Genomic DNA, 18,138 nt, shown 5'->3' on the forward strand with positions numbered 1-18,138 from the left:
TTGGTGTTAATTATCAGTCACATGAAAACATTATAAGTTATTACATTTGTTAGTTTTTTTTGTTTAATATTTGTTGATATAGTTTATTTATGTAGTTGTACTTTTGTAATGTTAAATAGTTTTTTCGTACTAAAAAAAAAGTTACTACTGCTTTGTTTAATTAAAAGTTATTACTGATTTGACTATTATTATAGTATTGTAGTGTTGGCTGAACCTCACAGCTCCATCTTCAGAGACTGCAGAAGTGCTCCTTCATTTCTATGTATCTCTATGGCACTATGCAAATCTTTTATGCTACAGACGTGTTAATGGAGAAGGCAATTATTTGAATATCTGACTATGGGGAGTTGTTATGCAACAGAGCGGTCTCAGTTAAGAGATCTCTCATAAAAGAAAGAAGTTGTTGCACAGAGGCCACTGCATTCCCATACTCTACTACGCAGTGCTATCTGCTGGCTGAGAGTTACTTTGCACATGCTACTACTTATGCTTGTGATTCTGGAGAGAAATTTCATTGAGGACATCTGTCTCTGTGTACACCCTACTTCACATGCCTGTTCTCATATTGAGATATGCTGGAGAGATGAGCATGTCCTTACATTCAACCACACCAGTTAACCAAGAGACAGTACTCAGCAGAGAGGATTCTGCATTTTATACCATACTATAAGCATTCATCACCATGAAGAGAGGTATGAGCAGAGACAGCTGGCTGTACCCATAGCATACTTTTCACATGTGTTTCTCTAGGAGAGGTCTGAGTAGACATAGCAGTGTGCCTCCATACACTACTTTCTATAGTTGTTCTACAACACAGACATCTCACCATAGAAGTAATACCCTCCTTGCACCATGCTTGTACATTTGTCACTCAGGGCAGAGCTGCGACTAGTGAGGTGTACTCCTTTTCACACCCATCAACCAAAAGACAGGTTACAGGAGAGTGCCAGTGTCTCCCCCCATTTTACTATGCAGACTTATAATCCCAGAGAGATGTGTCAGCAAAACTGGCAGTTCCTCCCCTGACCCTACTAGGTATACCTGTCTGCACGGCAAGAAGTATTAGCAGAGAGGTATGTTTTTCACAAAGCTTACTACAGATACCTCTCACCCTGGGGAGATGTGATAGCGGAGAGACCACAGTTTTCACAGGCACTACTATATATTTCGGTTGATCAGGGGAGAGGTGTCAGCAGAAAGGCCACTCCTTGTCCACACTGTACTGCACATCCATGTTGTCCTGGAGATAGGTCTTAGTGCAGAGGACAATGTTTCCCTACACAGTAATGCATATGTGTGTCATCCTGGAAAGAGGTGTCAGCTGAAGGCAAATCTCTTTCCACGTGATAATACACATGGTTATTTCCCTGGGGAAAGTTCTCAGTGGAGACGCCAGTCCGTCACATACTTGCTATGCAAAAGTTAGGTATTACATGTGAGTTGAGTACCTTGCACCTCCTAATATGCATAATGGTCTGACTGGAGAAAGGTTTGAGTGTAGAGGTAGTCTTTCTTTATATCGTCCTCTACACACACTAGCCAGCTTGATGCTAGATGTCAGTGGAGAGGCAGTCTCTCCCCACACATTACTATATACAGCTGTTGCCCTGGACAGAGGTGTTAATGAAGAACTCGTTCTCTCCTCACACCATAGTATGCACTCCTGGCATACAGTGAAAAGGTTTCTGTGGAGAGGATTCCTTCTCTTCACAACCTACCAGTGGGGACCGTAGGATATATGTGTAAAAGCTATCCTCTTGCAGGATCATAAAAAGAAGTAAGGGTGTAGAAAATATTTTTCTCAAAAAGAGGTTTCAGTGCAGAGGCTTGTGTGTTTGTACAGTTTAATTCACACACACACTACGATCCAGAGCTCTTATTCATAAAAAATAGATGAAATGTTTGAGCTTGCGAGCCACTAGTGAGAGTTGGGCAAATAAACGGGTAAAGGACCAGTCTGAGTGCTCCCACTCTTGCAGGACTCTCGCAGAACCATGATAAAAAGTACTGAGTGAAGAAAATCTGTGTCAAGACTCAGGTTTCAGTGCAGAGTCTTGTGTATTTGCAAACTGTAGTATATACGCCCTATTATGCACACTTGTTATCCATGAAATGTAAGTTACATTTTTCAGTTCTCAAGATTGTTGTGAGACTCAGGTAAATACATGGCTGGAGATAGGTGTTTGGGTGCTCCTACTCTTATGAGACTCTAGCAAGACTCTTGCAGGTGTCAGTATAGAAATAAAAGGGATTTATATCACGAAACAATCACATAATTTTGACTGTGATGTGTGTCATATTCACTTACCTATAGAACTAGATGTATTCCTTTATGTTTTTAAGGAAGATCCTTTTACCTTCTGCATTGAAGTTTACTCCATCTTGTCTATAGGTACCTGGCATATCAAACTCAATGATTTTATTATATAAAGAGCCCATGCCATGGTCATGAATAAATTCAGAAACCTTTTTATTGACATGCTTCTGGGATTTCTCAATCTTAGGACAAAAAACTCTTTTGACAATTGTAATTTTTGCCTTTGACACAAATTGGAATATTCAAAGGCAGTGTGAGAAAAGAGAAACATTAGGTGTGAAAAGTTCCCCGTCATTTGGATTTCAAGTACAGCGTCTGCAATTGTGCCTGGGGCATTTCCAAAATCAGGTCAGGATGCTCACAATCCAAAACGCTCTCAACCATTGGCAGCAATCGATGCTACTTCATATCCCTATGGCCAATTCATGTTATGTTCAAGTTTAGAAATCCAAGAGTTTTGATAAACAGTACAATTAATAGCTTATTCTCTAGCTCAGTGGATGAAGCTGGGTCCCAAAATCCAGAGGCAAACCACAGTGCAGTATGGAGATCTCAGTCATAAGAAGGGTACGTAGCAGAATGAGTAAACTTTAGGAGAAAGATAGAGGTATATCAGGAGAGAAAAAAATGGGGGGTGGTAAAATTATGAATTAAATTGCTACATTTTTGACAGTTAGAAAATTAGGTTAGCTTGTCACCAACTGCTGTTTGTATGGTGCACAGTTACTTGTTAAACATGATGGGGGTCATGTAACCCTGGCGGTTACTAGACTGCCAGGGTCATGGTGGCGGTCGGACCGCCATGGTCGTGGCAGTCCAACTGCCACATTATGACCATAGTGGAGCTGCCACGGTCCATCCCCCGACACAGCCAGGCTACCGCCATGCAGCCTGGCGGTCCCGGCGGTTGTGATCTGCCAAGGCAGCGCTGCCCTGGGGATTACGAGTCCCAATCCGCCGGCCTTTCCGGTAAACACCACCATGGAAAGGCTGGAAGAATGGTGGACTCGAGGGGCCCCTGGGGGCCCCCTGTACTGCCCATGCACTTAGCATGTGCAGTGCAGGGGCCCCCATGCACAGTCCCATCACGCATTCCACTGCCTGAACTACTGTTACCAGCGGGGAAACCTTAATAGGACTGGCGGGGTTCAGGCCACCCACAATGTCATAATGAGGGCCTATATTCTTTTCTATTGGTTGATCTTCAAATGTTGGTATGATCCCACAAGATTCTCAAGAGAGTGACTGACAAGCTTTTATAGGTGAAGCTTGACGTGGGGACCGGCACAATCCTGTGAGACTCTTGTGAAATCAGCATGGCAGTTAACGTAGTGACCCTTCCACAACATCACAGTTGTTTTACAGGCAGTATGAATAGACCTGCAATACGATCAAGTGAACAAACCCAACTTCCCCCCACCCCAAAGTGCACTTGCACAAAGCTTCCAAGGTACTCGAATGCACATTATTATATAAGGATGATTCAGTCAGTAGCATTTAAATATAAAGCTAAGCAGACCCATCAATCAGCCATGCTCACTATCAATCCGTTCCCCAGCGGAGACATCTGTAGGATGTTCTTTCAAGTCAGGTAGCATGACTGCCCATGCTCTGAAGTCATCTTCCAGTTTTTCATCTTTGTGGACAGGTTTCAACAGGATTTCCTTAGCTGTCTCCCTTTCAGAGATGTTCTTGAGCCAATCCACATGTCTAGGGGGCTCTACACTTAGCCATTTAATAGCTATTCAGTGTATTGGTAATAACAAGCCAAGAAGAACAAACTCCTACTAAGTTTTTGTTGAAGGGGATCATACTCAATAATATATGTTCTTTTCCAGTTGTACTTGCCAGCCAGTAGCCCTGTTCAGATTTTCTAACACCGCCTGCCAATAGGAAAGTAAGACCCTAAAAGACCACACCATGGGGGTGATTCTGCAAGCGGGAACCGCCAGAAGACCGTACCGCGGTCGAAAGACTGCGGCGGTCATTCTGGGTTTCCCACTGGGCTGGCGGGCGACCGCCAAAAGGCCGCCCGCCAGCCCAGTGGGAAACAGCCTTCCCATGAGGACGCCGGCTCAGAATTGAGCCGGCGGAGTGGGAAGGTGCGACGGGTGCAGTGGCACCCGTCGCGTATTTCAGTGTCGGCATAGCAGACACTGAAATACTTTGTGGGGCCCTCTTACGGGGGCCCCTGCAGTGCCCATGCCATTGGCATGGGCACTGCAGGGGCCCCCTCAGGGGCCCCGCGGCACCCCCTACCGCCATCCTGTTCCTGGCGGGAGACCCGCCAGGAACAGGATGGCGGTAGGGGGTGTCAGAATCCCCATGGCGGCGGAGCGCGCTCCGCCGCCGTGGAGGATTCTCAAGGGCAGCGGAAAGTCGGCGGTACACCGCCGACTTTCCGTTTCTGGCCGCGGCTGAACCGCCGCGGTCAGAATGCCCAGCGGTGCACCGCCAGCCTGTTGGCGGTGCTACCGCCAACCTCCGCCATGGCGGTAATTACCGCCAGGGTCAGAATGACCCCCCATATGTATAAAGTCTGCTGCCAGGCTTCCGCCCAGATGGCAGGTATCTGATTGGACGAGATGTATAACATGCAAGGTTTTTGGGAGAGATATATCTGGTGGACAAAGTGACATTGGATCACATTGGGGTATTGGAGCTGACAGTGTGGACCCTTCTGTGTATATTTATCCATTTCTTCCCAACAGGTTTACCCTGTACTCCAACCCATTTAGTCTACATGGGTGGGGTGCCTCAAAGAAGTCGCTGTGCAGTGCCCTACAGACATATGAAATCAGTTGAGGGCCCCCTGCCATTCCCAAGAGTGTTGCGAGGGTACTAGGCCATCGTCAAAGGTAGGCCAAAAGCTCACGCACTGTGGTAGAAATGTTAGCATATTGTAGATATTGTCTTATACCCAGGTTAATGGACTCCAAAGCATCATCTTGTGAGATGAATCATCCCCCAGGATTTCAGTCACCTAATGTATTATACCCCCATCTTTCCAGCTCTGTACCGACATGGGCTCCACTATCATCTGGAATGGTTGTAGAATCCACAGCAGTGGGTCCATGCCATAAGGCTTGCACTGGCTTACCCTTTTGGAATGCTTAGAGGCATCTAGGGAGCATTATCATTTTCACAAGTGCGGTTCTAACCATGAGGGAGAGTGGTAGATCCTTCCAAAACCACACGGAGGTCGGCAGTACCTCCACCACCCTTCCAATATTAGGCTCCAAGAATGATCTTCAGTAGGTGCCAGTCGGATTCTTGGATAGCAGACGTCATTAAGTTCCCAAAGAAGCCCTACCCTCGGGAGCATCTCAATTGACACCCCGGTCAGGGAACCCAGCCATTATAATTTGGATTTTGTTGAATTCATGGTGAGACCAGAAATTCCGCCAAACTCCTGCATCACTTGCAGAAGTATGGGCACATAATACATTGGTTTGTCTTAGATATATCAGGGCATCATCCATGTAGAGGGAGACACCGAGTGGTCTACCCCATTGTAATCCCCCAAGGCCCCTTCATCCTGCGCAATCTGTCAGCCAGTGGCTCCATCTGGTCCCTCTATGCAGGCTGAACAGGTCTGAGACTTCACCTCCTAAGCACACTCACACACAAGGGGCAGTATAGAGCAGCTGGACACATTGTTTAAATTGAGGACCTAGCCATACTTTTGTCAACACATGCCAGAATTATGTCCAGTTTAAGGAGTCAAACACTTGTTCGATGTCTAACAATGCTAAGGCAAATGCATCCTTAAACCACTGCAAGGCATGATAGTCATGAGAAAGCCATCTCAAATTATGCAGAGTGCTTCTCTTCGGTAGGAATCACAGTTGAGCTGTGTATATGAGGGAGGGGTGACACAGGAAGAGGCCAGCCATCATTATACCACTGGGGAGTTCAACTTCGACATTCAAGATGGAGAGAGGGCTATATGCGGAGGCTACTGTCAGGTCCTTTCCAGGCTTTTGTACCATCACTATCAGGGCCTTGCGCAGTGTAGGTGAGAGGCTGCCCTTCTAGAGAGCCTCCTCTTAGGCTTCCAGGAGTTTATAGGCTAGTGCATCCACATATCTGCTGTTGAACTCGGCAGGAAGACCATCGCTTCTGGGTGTTTTTTCTTTTTTAAATTTGTGAATCATGGAGAGTATCTCCTCATGCATGATGGATCTGTCCAGTGAGTCACGGTCATCAGGAGTGAGGCATGGGAGTGGGATCTCCTCCAGGTAGTGATCGACATTGCCCAACTGACATGCCACTTGTCTAGCTTATTTTTTACTTAAATGGGACTGAAATGCACCATTAATGATCTGCTGCATGCAGACTAGGCATCCTGCATGATTACACTGAGTCAGGATCAGACCCTGGGCATTCACCTGTTTGACTAAGCAGGCCAGCATTGCATCAGTTTTATCTCCTTCTGCTTGTGGTCATTGGCGATGCGCAGTATGTGTATGCTTCTCATATCTATGCCGTCATCTAGGAAAGATTTACAGGCCTCCTGCTAGTCCTTTAAACTGTTGGGGTGTAGATGAAGCACTGCCACTGTCTCCCAGATCACACTCCCATGCTTGAATTTCTCTTTCCAGTTGTTGTTTGACCCTTTAGGGTGAGACATGCCCACAAAAACATCCTCATCGCCTCCCAGTCCGTGGCTCTACTTCCTGAGGTGCCCCAGTTCTCATAGAATTAGTATGTTAATGTGTCTGTGACCATGGCCTCAAATAGAGGTTCAATCAACGCCTCCACCTGAAGATGTCAGAGTAGTATTTCCGGGTGCCTGCGATCCATCCCAAAATGACAGGGGAGTGGTCTGGAAGATAATGACTCAGGTATGTGATCCACTACACCATTTGCGCTACATCACTGGAGATCAGACAATAGTACAGCTTGCTGTGGGTTCCTGCTGCAGGGATGTAACAAGAGAACAGTTTTTCCTGTGGATGTCTGTCTCATCAGCTGTTGAGAAGGCACAGTTCTCACATCATGTCATGCAATGCTCCGGTCAGATGAGGTTTAGTGCGAAACCTGGGTGGGTCATCGTCCACAACACCATTTAGGACACAGTTGAAGTCACCTGCCAAGATAAAGTCAGCGTCAAGTTAGGGCGAGGCAGCCGACACAACCTTAAAATTCAGGGCAATCATTATTTGGTGCATAAACATTCACCAGGCAGACTTCCCGGCAGTCTACGGTTCCATGTAATATTATGTACCTACCTTCTGGATCCAGAACATGACCTCTATGAAGAAAGGGCACCCCGGGAGCCACCCAAATCAGCAAACCCTGTGTTTAACTGGAGCATAAGGTGGCATACAGCTTCCCCCTCCATTGATTTGGAGGCAGGATATACAGTCTTCCCATATGTGTGCTTCTTGAAAAAATTCCATAGACACTTTATAGCATTTCAGATAGGCATCGACCCTCCTACGCTTCTCAAATTGGCCAAAGCCTAGGCCACTCCAGGACATAAGCTTAGTTACATGTTCTGCCATCTGTATGTATTAGTAACCTCTCTCACCCCTCCTATTGGAACATTCTCGGTTCCAACATACCTATAAAAAGGTGGGCTGGGAACAGCAACCGTATCCATAGTGTACAAGAGCAACCTGTAGTTCCCGAGCCATTCAAACCAATAAGCACAGAACCTCAGCCCAACACCCCCCCCCCCTCTCTTGTGCTAAATCCCCCAATCTAGGAACTAGCCAGTCGAGGGTCAGCTTCATACGCCCCCTTCACCAGTACTGGAAATCAAAAGAAATAAAAAATAGTTAGATACAGTTAAACTCTATGCTTTGCTAGAGGTAATGACACAGGAGAATGTGCAAGTCTTAAATCACTCAAGCCCCTTCCCTGTGCCTACTCCCCTCTCTCCTAAGTCTTCCCATCAGCATATTGGAACTTCAGAATAATCAACCATAATGTAACACAATCACCAATTCTTACTCCACCCGTTAACAGTACACTACCATACAGGCTGACTCAGGTCCAGCTTCATCTGTGCCAGGTGCCTAGAAGTCCCATTACTGAGTGCCCCTCCACAGGCTTTCTCAGTACTCACACTCACTCATACAAAGCATGGGGATCACTCCAAGCCAGTGCCATCTGTAACTGTTCCAGGGTCATTGCGCTTTTCTGGAAAGAGTCTCTTGAATCTTGGACCACATCTGTGGCCCAGAGCGTACTATCAGGACAAACCATAATTATCTCTGATTATCGACTATCATCACCAGACTCCTCCGTCATCCCTTCCATCTCCAGAGGCGGGCAGATTGTCTCTGTGTGGTTGGAATACGTAATCCTGTCGTGCCGTGCCCTGGCCAGAGGTCTGCAACTGGGCACCCAACCAGTCACTGGCTTCCCCAGAATTAAAAAAGAACAGCACTGTCTCTTCATGTTGGACAAGCAGCATGGCTGAGAAGAGCAGACTGTGTTTCCAGTTCATGCTTCTCGTTCACTTTTTGACCGCAATAACAGTTTTTCAATGCTCCTGTACTCTCTATGTGTAGTCGGTAAATAATCTGACACATTGAAGGATGGTGTCACGGTCATGAAAGATAAACAGGTGGGCAATTATGGCTCTCTGGGGGGGGAGCTTGAGGTTTTGGTAGGGGAGAAAGTTCTCTGTAGGCCCTTTTGACTGTGAGAATTTAGAGAGTCTTTTTGTTAGAAGATCTATAGAAATCCATTTCTCGAGGAACAGTTCAGCGGATTGCCCCTCTGCTCTTTCTGGAAAGCCTACAAATTGCAGGTTGTTTCTCCATGATCACCCGTTGGAATCCTCTTTGTGTTCATCCAGGTGGGCTGTCCGCTTCTGGGTTAGAAACTAGAGAGCACAGATTGCGGACCATATGTTGCAGGGTGTCAACATTCTGTTCCACAATGGCAACTTTGTCTGTCAACTTCTGCAGATCCGTTTGGAGCACATTAACATCTATGGAGGCTGTATTGCTCTTGTTAACCATCTCGGCTTGTGAGCCTTGTATTGCTATAAGCAAATCTGCAAGAGAAGGGACCGAGTTTCCGCCTCTCCAGAGAGCACCTCCAGGCTCTGTTCTCCCTATTCGGTTGGCAGGCTGCAATGTATGAGTGTGATTGATAATTTAGTTTGACAGTGTGGACTTGGATCACCTGTCCTTGACCATAATGGTCAGAGTCACTGATGCCGGTCCAAAGATTCAGGAGCTGGTTGAAGTTCAGCATCCCCTAGGGGGCTTCTCCAGGTGCACTGATGGTACAATTGAGGATAAGGTGTATTTGTTCCTTGGAAGTCACCTGGGGGGCTGGCGGTACCCCCTTCACCATCAGTGCTCCCAGAGAGGTCAACTTACCTGGGGAGGAGTAGTGTACAAGGTTACTACAGTGCAAAAGACCAGTAGTAGCTGGAAGTCAATAGCAGCCCTCCATAGTACAGGGACACATCCAGAAGGGGAGTCATGTGGGGGGCAGGCGCACTGATATTACGATTGAAGATAAAGGTCCTCATTACAACCTTGATGGTGAATGCCACCTACCGCCGTGCTGACGGCCGCCAACATACCGTGACCACTGTGGTATACCGCTACGGGTATGATGACCCACACAGAGAAATCCGGCACTATACACACACACACACAAGTCCGCCAGACCAAAGGTCAGTGAATAAATGGTGGTACCAAAACCCACACTGTTACGCCAACAGGAATACGCCCACAGTATCAGGACCCACGAATCACAGCAGCGGTCTTTCAACCGCGGTAAACCATTGGCAGTACACACCGCCACGCTCAAAATACACACACACACTTACAAAACTACACCACATTGGACAATTTGAAATACACACACCTGATACACATACACACACCACACACACACCACCATAAAACACACCCCCACATTACCCACAATCCTTTCAACAACAAAAAAAATTGTGAGCAGAGAGAGATACAAGCCAGGAGCACGCACTCAATCTGAGCCACAGAACACCATCACCCATACACCATCCACACACCTCACAGCACACACCACAACACATCACTGCACACATTACCCCACACATCCTCACACATACCACTCACACCACATCCATGGCACCCCAAAGACACCCCAGGTTTTTAGAGGAGGAGCTAAGGGTCCTGGTGGAGGGAATCATCTGGGTAGAGCCAAAGCTATTCGGATCACAGATGAAGCAGACGTCTATTGCAAGAAAGATGGAGCTATGACAGAGAATAGTGGACAGGGTCAACGCTGTGGGACAGCACCCTAGAACATGGGATGACATCGGGAAGAGATGGAACAACCTAGGGGGAAGACACCAGGTAGCTGTACAGAGGACTAGTGGTGGACCACCACCTACTCCCTCACAACTAACAACATTGGAGGAGCAAGTCTTGGCAATAATGCATCCTGAGGGCCTGGCAGGAGTAGCAGGAGGACTGGACTCTGGTAAGTCAAATATTTACTAATATATCCACCACACTACCTGCATGTCATCACAAACAACAACCCCTACCCTCCCCCCAATCACTCCACCACCTCACATATACGCCACTATCACAACCCACCCATCCCAATACCAAGCCCTGCATGGAACACCAATGCATAGACACCAATCACAGACCTGCATGGACACCCATCACTAAAGCATGCCCATTAGAGTGAATCACCTAGCCCACAAAATCACCACACACATAAGGCAAAGCTGACAGGGCTATCACAACCATACAGGGAAACACACCCATGCATAAGATGGCACACACAGATATAATAATACTGCATTTTCATCCCCACAGTACACCCACTCAACGTCATCAGTGAGGAGGGGCCACCAACATCCAGTCCACCCACAGAAGAGGCCCACACTGATGACAGCAGCTCTGAACGTCTGGATCACGATGACCAACCTTGCCCATCAGGGACCTCTGGACAGTCGGTTACCCTGCCACAGTCCCATACAACCACAAAGCCTCCCCCCTCAAGAAACACCACCACAGCACCCACCCAGCGGGCCCATACCTCTGTCCCCAGGACACGTCAATCAGCAGTGTGTCCACCACCACAGGGACCCCAGGCAACCCCACAAATTCAAGACAATCAGAGACCTGGGGTCAGTGGCAGTGGGCACACGGTTTAGGGGACAGAGGCAGAGGACGTCAGGGAAACTGGGAGGACTGCTGTGCGACAGGGGGAGGACAGGCCCAGGGAACCCACTCTCCACGAGGCACTCAGCAACATCCTGGGAGCATACCACCATTTCCAGGAGACCATGGGCCACATACTGGCCAAGTTGCAGGAGACCCATCAGCTGCAGGAGGGACAGTACCTGGGGATCAGGGAGGACCTCAAATACATCCAGACCATCCTGGTCACCAATGCAGGGGTGCTGGCTGACATGGCCATCACCATGAGGGAGGCAGTGGCACAACAACTTGCCCCTGACACTAGCCACACAGATGAACAGCCCTCCACCTCCGCTCGCGCTAGTGGACAGGAGGCCCCGCCACTGGAACAGCAGGCCACCAGCACCCCACCACCTGCAGAAGGAGAACCACCCCACAAACGGTTCCTGCGATCCAGACAGAAGCCAGAGAACATTGCCAAGACCCCCGCCAGGAAATAAGACTCTCCTGATTTTCACCCTAGTGTCCCACTCTGTCACCTTGTCCACCTTGAACTGCCATTGCTCCCCTTCCTATGCCCCATTGGACAATGCACCTGTGATACCAAGAGACTGGACTCGACCTTGGACTTTCCTCCACCATCAGCCCAGCCCATTGAACATCCCCCTCTACTTATTAGCACATAAATAAACACCGTTGGAACAAATACAATTCTGGAGTCTGTCAATTGATCGAAATATGTATTAGTACAACATTCTGAAAACATTGTAACTCTTATGGAAACTAATTTATACATTGGTATGACCTGTAGTGGGCAGCAGTAAACATATCAGGAGCCAGAGAGGGGCAACGAGATCTGAAAATAGAGTTGCTAATGGGTACAGTAAGTGCCCATAGACATAGGGAAATCATGCTGCCATGTACAATGTCCTACAGAAAACTGAAAAGAAAAGTGAAGTTACAGTGTCTTACCTGTGTGTCACTGGAATACTGCTGTACAAGATTACTTCTGTTGTCCACATCTTCTTCCACTGCCTCCTCTTCCTCACTGTCCACAGGATCCACAGCTGTCACAAGACCATCTCCAGGCTCATCTTCCTGCAGAAAAGGCACCTGGCGTTTTAAGGCCAGGTTGTGCAACATGCAACATGCAATGATGATCTGGCACACGTTCTTGTGTGAGTAGTATAGGGATGCACCTGTCAGATGGAGGCACCGGAACATGGCCTTCAGGAGGCCAAAGGTTCTCTCAATATTCCTCCTTGTTCGATCATGGGCCTCATTGTAACGTTCCTCTGCCCTTGTCCTGGGATTCCTCACTGGGGTCAGTAGCCATGAGAGGTTGGGGTAACCAGAGTCACCTGCAAATATTGAGGGACAACTGTTAGACACACACTAACCCTTAGGGACAACCCCATACCCAGACACCAACATATACTGGGTGGGGACCTTGGGCTCACCTATTAGCCACACCCGGTGACTCTGGAGTTGAGCTATCACCTATGGGATGCTGCTATTCCTCAAGATAAAGGTGTCATGCACAGAGCCAGGATACTTGACATTCACATGGGAGATGTACTGGTCAGCCAAACACACCATCTGCACATTCATAGCTTTTTCTATTCCTCTCTTCGGGGGGGGGACAATTGCTGCGTGTGTACCATCAATGGCATCAATGATGTTGGGAATATGTCCCAGGGTATAGAAGTCAGCTTTCGCTGTGGCCAAATCCTCCACCTGGGGGAATAAGATGTAGCTGTGTATGTGTTTCAGCAGGGCAGACAAAACTCTGGTCAACACGTTGGAGAACATTGGTTGTGACATCCCTGATGCCATGGCCACTGTTGTTTGGAAGGAACCACTTGCCAGGAAATGGAGCACTGACAGGACCTGCACTAGAGGGTGGATCCATGTGGGCTGGCAGATATCTGACATCAGGTCTGGCTCCAATTGGGCACACAGTTCTTGGATTGTGGCCCGATCAAGTCTATATGTTAGGATAATGTGTCTGTCCTCCATTCTCGCAAGGTCCACCAGGGGTCTGTACACTGAAGGATGTCTCCATCTCATATTCATCCTCAGCGGTTGAAGCCTAGGGATGAAAACGATGAGCAGAGGGTCATATTCACACATCAGTTGCAATAATGATGCATCTCTTCATTTACAGAACCAGTATGTGAATCCGAGAGTCAGTTGATGTGCCAATCTCTGCTGTGACGCAGTTGGGTGCCATCGCCTGTGCCCACATGAAATGGCAGCTGCCTGACCTGTGAGGAGAGACAAGTGGAAATGAGGTAATTCTACTGGTGTTGTGTGCCGTTGCGCTAGGCGGTCGATGACCGCCGCGCAACTTCGCATTGGTTATCATTGGGCCCTATGGGTTCCAGGAGCCAATGGAGATGTACGCCGGCTGTGGCGGACACACCGCTGTGGACGTGACCGCCATTTTCTTTCTGTTCACTCACTTGCTACCTGACCTTCAACAGGAGAGGACCTACACTGCAAGTGCTGCTGAGACTTGTTTCTGGAAGGAACAATGGCTCATGTGTCTGGGGAAAGGGCCCCTGCCTTCACTGCGGAGGAGTTGGAGAAACTGGTGGATGGGGTCCTACCCCAGTACCGTTTACTTTATGGTCCTCCAGACCAACAGGTGAGTACACTGTGAGCACAATGCATGTGGCATGAATGCATGGAGTGCTGTGTGTGTATGCCTCATGTAGGGGGGGTGGCGGAGGGGTCATGGGAAGAGTGCTGCATGCTTGGTGGTCAATGTATGCACGTTAGTGGATGGGAGGGATATGTTGGGCCATGAGTGTGACTGTACGGACGGTATTACTAATCCTTTTTCTGCTGTATTTTTCCTGCAGGTTAGCGCCCATCAGAAAAAGGGTATTTGGTGTGCCATCGCCAAGGAGTTGCGGACCCTGGAGTTCTTTGACAGGCGGAGCACCCACTGCCGCAAACGGTGGGGGGACCTTTGTCGCTGGGCAAGGAAGACGGCAGAGGCCCAGCTGGGGCTGGCCTCCCAACGAGGAATGGGTGCCCATTGTACCCTGACCCCCCTGTTGTTCCGCATCCTGGCGGTGGCCTATCCGGAGTTGAATGGGAGCTTGAGGGCATCACAGCAGCCACAAGTGGGTGAGTACAAATACAGATTCATGAGTTGGCGCGCATTAAGGTTTTACCTGGGTGGGGGATGTGGACTGTGGGTGCCCCTAGGCCAGGGTCAACATGGCAGGGTAGGTCCCTTGTTGGGCAGGCTCTGAAGCACACCAAACCCAATGGTGTTAGTGGGCATCTACTACTGTGCAGGGTCCTGTGGGTTTCAGGTGTGCAGCTGATGGCGTTATGCCATGTCTCCCATAGGCTGGTGACTAGCATTGTAACTGGTAGTGCATGACCTAGTGCATACGGCAGCTCCCTGTGTGTTGTGTACGCCAACTGTAGTGTTGTTCCTGGCATTGACCAAGTGTATTCTCTATCGCTCCCCCCTTTTTGTTTTGTCACCCTGTCCTTGTGTTCATTAGCATCATCTGGCAGAGGAGCAGAGGCACTGGGGATGGAGGGAGCTGCATCTCACATGGGCCTGGAGGCCGAATCCACTGAGGGTGAGGGCACCAGTGGGACGGAGGGCGAGGTGAGCACCACGATGGAGACAGGAGGGGACACTACAGAGAGCAACTCCTCCTCCGATGGAAGCTCTCTGGTAGTGGCGGACACCTCTGTGCCCACCGCAACAACAGGTACAGCCGCCACCCCCCCACCAGCACCGGCCTCCCAGCAGCCCTCCAACGTGTTTCCTGTGCCCACTCATCCAGGAGGGTGGGCATCTCCTTCGCCCCAGGCACCTCAGGCCCTGTCCCAGTCATCCCTGCTGCCCTCAGTGAGGAGGCTATTGACCTCCTGAGATCCCTCACTGTTGGGCAGTCAACCATTCTGAATGCCATCCAGGGTGTCAAGAGACATTTGCAACAAACAAATGCACACCTGTAGGGCATTCACTCTGGCGTGGCGGCCCAACAGAGAGCATTTCAGGCTCTGGCCTCCGCACTGATGGCAGCCATTGTCCCTGTCTCTAGCCTCCCCCTCCAACTTCCTCTACCCAGTCCCAATCTCCTCAATCCCAGCCTATACCAAGCACACCTTCAGACCAGCAGTCACCCAAATCAACACACAAAAGTGGCTCAGGCAAACCTAAGCACCACACTTCATCTCACAGGCTTTCACACAAGCACCATCCCCATGCAGACACACCAACATCCGCTACCTCCACTGTGTACCCATGCTCCTCCTTATCCACCTCCCTCCCAGTGGCGTCTCCACTCACACCTCCGTGCACTACATCCTCATCCACTACCTCCATCACCAGCACGCTCATCACTACACACCCACCACTGGCAGTCTCCACCCCCACGTCCATGCACACGTCCCCTGTGTCCTCTCCCACTGTGTCTGTGACCCCTCCTTCCAAAGTACACAAACACAAGCACACACCCACCAAACAGCCATCAACCACACAACAGCATCCAGCTCATGTACCTGCACCCAAACACAGCAGACTGACACCTCCTACAACCATTCCCTCCTCCTCCACTCCCAAACCTTCACCCTCTTCCCACCTCAGTGTCCCTAAGAAGAGTTTCCTAGCCAACATTGACCTGTTTCCTACCCCTCCCCCCATCCTTCCCCTCGGGCCAGGGTGGCCAGGACCCAGCCCAGAACCTCAGCCACCAAGTCCACGCCCGCTGTGGTTCCTGCAGCTGTCAGAGGGTCAAAGGGGGCACCCGTCAGGCCAGTCAGTGTGCCACCTACCCCTGCCACGGCAAAGACCATTACGCCACCTGGCAAGGTGAAGAAGGGGACAGCATCAAGTAAGGGGAAGGAGCCACAACCACCCAGCAAGGCCACCTCAAAGACTCCAGCTGCCAGACCCAAGGTGACACCACCATCTTCCAAGGGCAGGAAGGGGCACAAAACCCCAGGCAAGGCACTTCAGCTGTCCGAGCCTACAGGTGAAGGCCTGGTGGCTACCAGCACAACCACCAGCACCGCCACCTCCACCGCGGCCTGCACCGCCCCAAGCACTGCTGAAAATGGCACCACTGCCAGCAGCCCCAGAGGGCAGCCGTCCGATAATGCAAGAGAAGGGATGGAGCCTCTCCCCACCACTGGCAGCACCGGCCACTCCACAGAAAGCCAGCACCACCACCTGCACCGCTGCAAGCACCGCCCCAAGCATCGCCACAAGCATCGCCACCTGCACCACTGAAAGTTGTACCACTGCCAGCAGCAGCAGCCCCAGTGGGCAGCCGTCCGAGGCTGCAGGGGAAAGGCTGGAGACTATCACCACCACTGGCAGCACCCCCACCAGCACCGTCACTACCACCACTGTGCAGCCATAGCCACCGGCGGGTGGACTGTAGTCCTGCCTCCATGGACTATCATGCATCCTGACCACTGCAAATCCCGTGGGTCTGACACCCAGGTGAGGGACTGTGACCAGGCACCCCCCCCCCACCTACTGTATCACTGGGAACAAAGCCCCCTCCAGAACCATTTGAGAAAGGCATCCACTCACCACATCCTTCCCAGGATGAAGCACACTGGGCAGAATGCTCCCTCCATAACCAGTGGAGAAAGGCATCCACTCACCCTATCCTTCCCAGGATGAAGCACACTGGGCAGAATGCTCCCTCCAGAACCAGTGGAGAAAGGCATCCACTTACTGCATCCTTCCCAGGAAGAAGCACACTGGGCACAATGCCCCTCCAGAACAGTGGAGAAAGGCATCCACTCACTGCATCCTTCCCAGGATGAAGCACTCTGGGTACAATGCCCACTCCAGAACTAGTGGAGAAAGGCATCCACTTAAGAGACTGTGGCCTTGCACTCCCCAGGACCAAGTAGTGGGCAAACCACCCACTTGAGAGACTGTGGCCTTGCACTCCCAAGGACATCGCTGTGGGCATGGAGCCCCCTCCAGGAGCAGTGGCGTTGTACCATCTTCTGGCTGAGGTCCCCCCCTTCCCTGTCCCCCTGAGGTGCCTTTGTGTTTTTGACCTGATGCCCCTGCATTGTTCTCTCCGTTTTGAGGCAGGAGTCAAGTGTGAGCTTGACCTATGTGTTATGGCCCAGTGGGCCACGGACTATTATTGTATATATTGTACATACTGTTTATTTATTTATGAATGTATTTCTCTATAATTCTAATATTACACTAATTTGACTCAATTCCTTTTGTCCTTGCGTTCTTCCAGAGGGTTACGGGGTGTATATGTAATGTTGTTGCACGTGTTTGTGTGTATGGTGTTGAGAGTGAGGGTGGTGGTGGGGATGTTGCATGTTGCGTGTGTCACTCTCTTTTTCCTCCCCCTCACCCCTGTCTACTAGGTGCTGTACTCACCGTGGTCGTTGTCGGCAACAGGACATGCGGCACAGTTCCAGCCCACTAGTCCAGTTGCTCTCTAGTATGCTTGACTCACACGCAATGTGGGGCACTCTTCTCCAGTCCTCCAACCAGGGTTTTTGTTTTGCAAGGGGACACCCAGACACAGGTGTTGCATAGTCAGAAGGAGGAAAGGTCTGTTCCGAGATGAGCATGGCTTCAGTGCTGGCCCAGTGTGGTGCTATAGCGCCTCCAAGGGCTCTGCTTATTCCAGCCTATTTCTTGGAAGTTGTTCATAGCGCAGTGCAGCCTCTTCCTTG

Source organism: Pleurodeles waltl, chromosome 11, assembly GCF_031143425.1.
Source record: "Pleurodeles waltl isolate 20211129_DDA chromosome 11, aPleWal1.hap1.20221129, whole genome shotgun sequence".
Lineage (NCBI taxonomy): Eukaryota > Metazoa > Chordata > Amphibia > Caudata > Salamandridae > Pleurodeles > Pleurodeles waltl.